The sequence below is a fragment of the Nicotiana attenuata genome, unplaced genomic scaffold, assembly GCF_001879085.1.
Source record: "Nicotiana attenuata strain UT unplaced genomic scaffold, NIATTr2, whole genome shotgun sequence".
Classification (NCBI taxonomy): Eukaryota; Viridiplantae; Streptophyta; class Magnoliopsida; order Solanales; family Solanaceae; genus Nicotiana; species Nicotiana attenuata.
This window is the reverse complement of record NW_017672427.1, coordinates 18,963-26,893: the sequence shown is the minus strand read 5'-3', so window position 1 is coordinate 26,893 and position 7,931 is coordinate 18,963. Positions and strand designations below refer to the sequence as shown.

General features: G+C 35.5%; 1 pseudogene; it reads right to left on the bottom strand.

Annotated features, from left to right (window-relative positions):
• Positions 1-427: 427 nt before the first annotated feature.
• On the bottom strand, positions 428-3,346 carry LOC109213152 (annotated as a pseudogene).
• Positions 3,347-7,931: the final 4,585 nt, after the last annotated feature.

Sequence of the window (7,931 nt, the reverse complement as noted above, 5' to 3'; positions counted from 1 at the left end):
AACCCTAGCTTAGATATACTTTGATCAAACCAAATCACTCTCTTTATTCTACTGCAAACAAGCATTGTAGTTCACTAAGATCTGCTGTGTAACAAGTCAGGGATAGAAAGAGAGCACACAACTGGTGAGGCATTGTATCAAAAACGAGTGCTAGAGAAACTGAGCGATATACACCACATCTGTACTCGGAAGAAACTCATTTACTGAAGAGAACTCCCTTGCAACCCAAGGGGACTGGATTAGGATTCACATTGAATCCGAACCAGTATAAAAATCCCGGTGTTTTTAATTCCTACAATTATTTTCTGCATTTTACTTTCCGTTACCATATCTGCTAAATTATCATATTCAGCCGACTACTCAAGTTATAAGTCAACTTATAAGCAATTAATTTGAAGTATTTACAATTCACCCCCCTCTTGTACTTTCACTCTTCCATATCCATGTCATTTGGTGCTATCTACCCTTCAACTTTCCACTCAAATGAATTTAACAAGGAACCCAATATAACTGGAACAGTCCTCATTGCCAAAGGTAGGCCGGGGCATATTCTCCGGCCACCACCAAATGGAATTAACTCAAAATCTTAACCTCGAACTTCAAACTCCGAACCCCAAAATCTCTCAGGCTTAAATACCAAAGGTTCCTCCCAAATAGTTGGATTGCGACCCATTAACCAAACATGAATTAACACTAGAGACCCCTTTGGGACGAAGTAGCTACACACCTCAACATCTTTTTGGGCCTGGCGCAAGAACAAGGGACCTGGTGGGTGTAATCGCATGGTTTCTTTTACAATGCACTGCAAATAAGGGAGTAGAGAAATATCTTGTTCTTCTATTACTTTGCCTTTGCCAATAACTTCTGCGAGCTCGTTTTGGGCTTTCTTCATTATGTCTGGATTTTTCATGACCTCTGCCATTGCCCATTCCACTGTATTTGAAGTTGTTTCAGTCCCTGCAACGAAAAGGTCCTGTATTACAAATGCACAATTGAGAAACTAGGAAATTTATTGATGTATGATACATCATTGTTACATACTCATATGCAAATGAATGGTTCTCTTTCAGATATAAGTTAGCCTATTTTAAGAAGCAAATAATGTACAATAAATGTAAAAAGTCCAGGGGGGTTGGGCGATAATTGTGTTATCATAAGTAGCTGTAGCAACGGATCCAGAGTTTAAACGGTGTGTGTTTTCAATATTTATCTAACTTTATTTATACTTATTTTTCGCACGTATATATTGGATTCAACCCCGACATATGAATTCTTCTGAATCACCAAACCTGTGATTGGATTCGCCACTGATTAACTATGTGATTGATTATATCTTGCATTTTGACAATATATAGGACAACTATAAAAATGCAACTGGAACATAAGAAGACAATAACATGTATATGCCAAAGGAAGAAGATCAAGAGAAACATAATGAAGCCAAATAAGTAGCATTTGGTAAATTATATACTGAAAGAATGAAGAGAAAGAAGCAATCTCAAACATACCAGGAACATATGTTGTATGTCATTTTTTCCAATTGCCTCAGGATCTTCTTGGCTAACATTGAGCAGGATATCAAGAACGTCGTTGCTACTAGTACAAGTTTGCAACTTCCTCTGCTCCACACGTTCGTCGATCAACCCCTCGAAAAGCTTAAGCAACTTCCCAGTATGAACAGTAATGCGTCGCCTAATCCCTTGAGGATCAATCTTTTTTAGCATAGGAATGAAATCCACTATGTTGGGCTTACCAAACTCCTCCATAAATTTGCATACCTATTCCCTGAATTCTTTACCTGAATTCATATATAATAAGATCAGTCGACAATAGTTTTTATGTCTCAATCCAAGTATGTTGGGGTAGGATATACGAATTAATCATCATTGACCATGTCGATTTATTTAAACTCATCTCAAACCAATGTTATATAAAATAAAAATAAAGGCATAATATGTAAACAAGCCATCGAATTCGGCCTCAGCTGGCAAGTATGTCCTTCAACTTTGGGTGTGCACAAGTAGGCAGCTCAGCTTGTCTCCACTTTGTTAGTTGCACACTCCAACTTACAAAATGATCATGTAGACACCTCCAAAATTTTTGTGCCACGCGAGCACTTGTATTTACATGTTCAACTTCATACAAGTTGAGGTACCTACTTGTGCACAACCAAAATTGGAGGGCGTACTTGCCAGCTGATGCCAAATTGAAGGGTCTGTTTATTTATTATGCCTAAAAATAAAAGTATGAGAAGTTCTATTTTACAAATCTATGACTATACTATAAGGAGTCACCTGAATTCACATAGGGGTCTGCAAAATCCCTGGAGAAAATGGTATTGGAAAGTAAACTCAATGATGTATAGAAAGCAGCTTGGCCAATATCCACTGCCTCCATTGTATGACTTTGCTGATGGCAATAAGAAATAAGCTCTTCGATCTTCCTAGACCTCAGATGCTGGTTTGCGTCAAGCCTGTTTCCTGAGTATAAAGGTGGCACAATTAACCCAATTTTCAGTAATCCAAGTTTAAACGGGTTTGGGTATGACCATTTTATAGACTTGACCCAATAGGTTGAACTTGATATGATCCATCAAATTATTGAGTAATCAAAATACTGTAACTCGACTGGAGAAATGCAGTATTACTTTGATATTGAAAACTATGTAAATTTTGAAGAACTTAAACTAATAATTTAAGAAAAAAATATGGAGTATTACTTTTCACTTTTTTTCCCTCAAAAAGCAAAATGAAAGGATAAGAGGTATAATTATGTTGGGCGAGTTGGATTATGACATATTATTTGATTCATTTGCCCCAACCAATTTTAATCTGAGCAAACTTCAAGCATCATGACTCTTTTATTGAGTTGACTCATTTAACCCGCTCAACTTTGACCCAACTTGCTTATTGTCTCCTTTACCTGAGAAGATGTATGTATTCAAGATTTTCCGGAGGCATCTCCATCGATTATTCATCGGTAGCCATACAACAGAAGATTGGTGATGGTTGTGGGCATGCATTGAATCTGGGACTGGTCTTGAAAATGCTAAATCTTGCTTTTGGAGCACTTCTTTAGCGCCAGCTGCTGAAGATATTACCACTGTGGTTGTGTTTCCCAATCTCAGACTGAATACTGGACCATATTTTTGGCAAAGACTTGCAAGAGACTTGTGGGGTTGTGCACCAATTAAGTTATGGAGATTTCTTATGAAGGGTAAAGGGATTGGACCTGGTGGAAGTTTCTTGTTGTTATATCCTCTGCCTGTAATGTCTTTTATCAAACAGAGGACTCGGACCAAAGTCCAGGCAAGTATTAATCCTCCAACAATGGCTAGGTAATCCATGGTTTAGTTTGCTTCTGTTAATTTCCCTAACAACATCATACTTAAAAGTAACAGGTACCAAACATTAGTATTTAATGCTCTATTTCTGCATTATTTCTTTTAGGATCCTGTCGTTTGAATTAAAAAAAAAGAATGATATACGGACAGTGGGCAGGGGCGGCTCTAGTATTTTGGTATTAGGTTCATCTTAATCCAATATTTTCAACGCGGCGTATAGATCTTGATAGAAAAACCCAAAAAAAAAATCAGCAAATATTACGAATGGACTCATAATTTTAAGTAAAATCAATTCATTTTAAGAACCTTAATTGTTAAAACTCATAAAGTTAAATTATTAGATCCGTTTATGATAGTAATTAGTGGGCTATAATAAATAATACTCCCTAGTTTTTGAGAACATATGCATGTCCATTTGAGTCTTGAAGTGCTAACTCTAATTTGTCCTTCCTCACGTAAATGAAGCAACAGCTGGTCCATCACAGGACAGAATGTCCCCGAGCGTTGGGAGCTGAACAAGACAAAATAACTTCGGGTATAAACAGAAAAAATTAAACCCTAACAAAAGAACACTAATTTTCAACTATTAACTAGATGTTGGTGAAATTATAAGAACTTACGGTTCAAAAATAAAATGAAGAAAATAAAAAAATAAAAAAATCGGACTGGGACGCAGATATCTAGCTCTCTTTAGAGAGATTCAAGCCCACTGCGGTAGCATCTTCACCGGTCCAGCAGTAATGCTCTTGATCTGTCCCCTCCAGGATACAACAGCCCGGCAATGTCGTATGACTCGAACAAACTTAGGACAAGTTGTTGAATCCAAAGCTCCACTAAAACGAACATCTTCCTTCAACAAAAATAATATTCTCTTTTGTAGAGAATAAGTTGGAGACTTAAATTTTTTCCTCTCTTAACTCTCTTTTTCACTACAATAAGTCCACTTTTTTCATATACACTATCATATTTTTTCATCTACAACACAAGGAAGAAACACTACTATTTATAGGTGTAAAATTTCTTTCATAGAATAAATATCAAAACAGTGGGATAATAAAATTATAGGCATGGTTGGTGGTTACAAAATATAAGTTTTAATGGGTAATAAGTAGTAGATCATAGCATTCGTGGTTTCATGAGTTACACCAAATTAATGACCACTTTCTTGCCAATTTATAACCACAATCTCACAAGAAATAATGCACTTTAATATTAAGATGCACTAACACCAACATTCCCCCACTCATTTTAATATTAAAATAAGAGAGTTTACAAATTGAAGCGAGACTATTATGCATAATGAAGATGTGCTCTGCATTGAACCTCCACTTAGTAAAACAACAATCTCCACTCCATAGTCAGTAGCGGTCTCAGACTTGAACAATGAATGCTTTAGGAAAATAAAGTATCACTGCTTACACATAATAACCAAGGTGTTGACATGAGCTTTATTAGCCAACACATTACGGTCTTGTGCTATCCTGTTTTTCATGAGTGTTTTGAGAATAAGCCCAATTCTCATAAGAAGCGGCCTACTTCCATACTCACATGGGTGAAATCTGTCAAAGGTGCTCCTGTAACTCTAACACCCCACTCAACGAGCTACAGATTTTCATTAAGAGTTAGTAAAACTCAACTTTGCAAATCATTACAGAATAAATGCACTCACACCATAGGGTTGGAACAATAACAAATATAATAGTGCATTTCAAACCAAGCCATCATATGATTCGTTCTTCCCAGTGAACCCAGTTATAGGATCTCTAGACCCCAGGTTAGGTTTTCTCATATATGACTTATGAGTTTACGGGCTTCAATCCCATCCCCTCGATGTACTTAAGACTCTTTCTATTGCCAAGGCCTTGGTTAGTGGACTGCAAGATTATCACATAATTAACATTAATAGTACCACTTATCAAATATTTCACAATATCATATTTTTCTCTTTATAGGTTTGGATTTGTTGTACTAATAACGGTTTTGTACCCTACCAATAGCAGCAGTGCTATCACAATGAATTAAAGTAGGAGGAATTGATTTTTCAAGATAAGGAATTTGAAATAATAAATCTCTCGACCAATTCGCATTTTCACTAGCTGAACCTAAAGCAATTAGTTCAGCCTCCATGATAGAGTTAGCAATTATTATTTGCTTTTGATTTCCAACAAATAGCACAACCTCCCAAAAGTAAAAATATAATTTGTAGTAGAACAGGAATCATCAAATAAAATTTTCCAATCTACATCAGAAAAGCATTCAAGTACAACAATTTTTTTTGTAAACATGCTAAGTACTCTTATTGACATATCCAATATCAGGCCGAGTACAATCAATCACATATATCAAGCTTCTAATTAAGCTAACATATTCTTTTTGATTTATCACATCATTGTCACTTTTTATAAGATATAAGTGAAAAATTGAATCAAAAGGAGTTAAACATACTTGCAATTACTAAATTATTTTTTTTCAGAATTTTCTCAACATAATTTGATTGGTCAAGGAAAATTCCATTACATGTTCTAGTAATTTCAATCCAACAATGAAATTTGCCTCGTCCAAATCTTTCATATCAAAATGGCTACTAAGCATGCTTTTAGTCTCTCTAATAATATTCATGTTAAAGCCAAATATTACTAAATCATCAATATATAAGCAAATAATAACATGTGAATTATTACAAGACTTATCATAGATGCACTTATCACACTCTTTTCATTTAATCAAATTTCACTCATGCATGAATGTAAGCACGTGATTTTTGCCCTATATGAAATACTCCTATAAAATCCAAGAAAATTTGCCATTTTAGGAATTTTTATAGATTTTATTGATTGTTTGCATTTTTCTTGCATGTTTAAGTTTTATTTAAATCATGAAAAATACCAAAAAATATCATGCATGGCATTTAGGCTTTATTTTTACATTTTTAGGACTAATCGGTAGTCATTGGTTTTATAAAAATGGAAAATCACAAAAAAAAATACTTCATTTTACACTTTTGCCTTTTATTTTTAGGTTATTAATTTTTCTCTTTTAATTTAGGATTAAATAACTTTTATGATTTTTATAATTAGTTAATTAGTTTAATTTTATATTTTTTAGATAATCTAGGATTTTAATTTTAGGATTTTTAATTAAAAAAAAAGAGAAAGAGAAATAAGATAAAATAGTTAAAATTGAAAGGAGTTTGTTAAATTCGGAATTGGGCCAATTTAGCCAAAACAAGCCCAAAACTACCCAAATTTCGCCCCAGCCCAGCAAATTGACCCGACCCGCCTAGCCCATAACCTAATCCCTTCCCCATTAAAAGGATTGAAGGCATCAGATGAGGGGGGATACACGCAATACCCATTTTCTCATTCATTCACTCATCTGCACACGCTCTCCTCTACTTATCCTCACTCACTAAACTCACGCAAGAAAAAAGAGCTGAGAAAGATTCGAAAACAAAATGCGAAGAAGTTTGAAACGGAGAAGGAAAAGCAGTAGATTTTAAATCCAAAATAATTTGAGAGTTGTCGCTGCTTTGAAGCCACAATTTCATTTGTGTTTCTGAATTTTTAAAGTGGATTCAATGGTGATTTACTGTTTGTTAGTCGTTGTTTCTGGAACAAACTAAAATTCGAACAGCACAACTCACAACCAATAAACTCGATAGTTATATTCCTCAACAAAAATTACAAGGAACTGAATGCTTGAAAGGGAAATTACTAGAAATTGACATAGAAGAAGGAGATGAGAAACTAGAAGAAGGGGATGAGAATTACAGACTTCACATAACAAAATTGCCTGCCTAATGCACTATTCTTTCTGTTATTTATACTAACTTTGCACCAGTCCTCTTCACGCTTTTCCCCCCTTGCCTTGCACCACAAAATTCGCTAACTTCTTTGAAGGCTGCCTCACGCGTTTGCTTCTCCTCAAAACAGACTGATGTGGAATCACGTGGGCCTCTGCTGAGTCAGCATCCATGCCAGCATCCACGTTGGTTGTATCATTCACAACAATACTCCCCTCCTGGAAAAGAACCTTGTCCTCAAGGTTCTGTGACGAGGACTCAGCTGGTTGAGCAAAATCAGACAAGTCTATGGGCGTAATCTGAGACTCAGGTGTGCCAATGCAGCGTTTGAGCATTGAGACATGGAACATGGGGTGTATACGGGCAGCGTCAGGAAGATGGAGCTTATAGGCCACCTCGCCAATGCGTTTGACCACTCTAAAGGGACCAAAATAGCGACGGCCTAGCTTTGGATGTTGGTGATTGCGCACAGTATTTTGGCGATATGGTTTGAGTTTGACAAAGACCCAATCATCAGGAACAAAGGTGAGTTCCGTGCGATGTTTGTCAGCTACCTTCTTCATACGAATTTGAGCCTTCATCAGATTATGCTTGAGAAGTTTAATGACCTCATCTCGGTCAACCATGCACGCCTCAACTANCAATGAAGAAAATACTTAATTATTTATTCTAATAATGAGTGTAATTTTTAAATATTATATCAAAAATAATAAAGAAAAAATATTATTTGAGTAGGAAAGGAATTCAAATATAAGTATATTATCTATTTATTTATACTACTTTTAA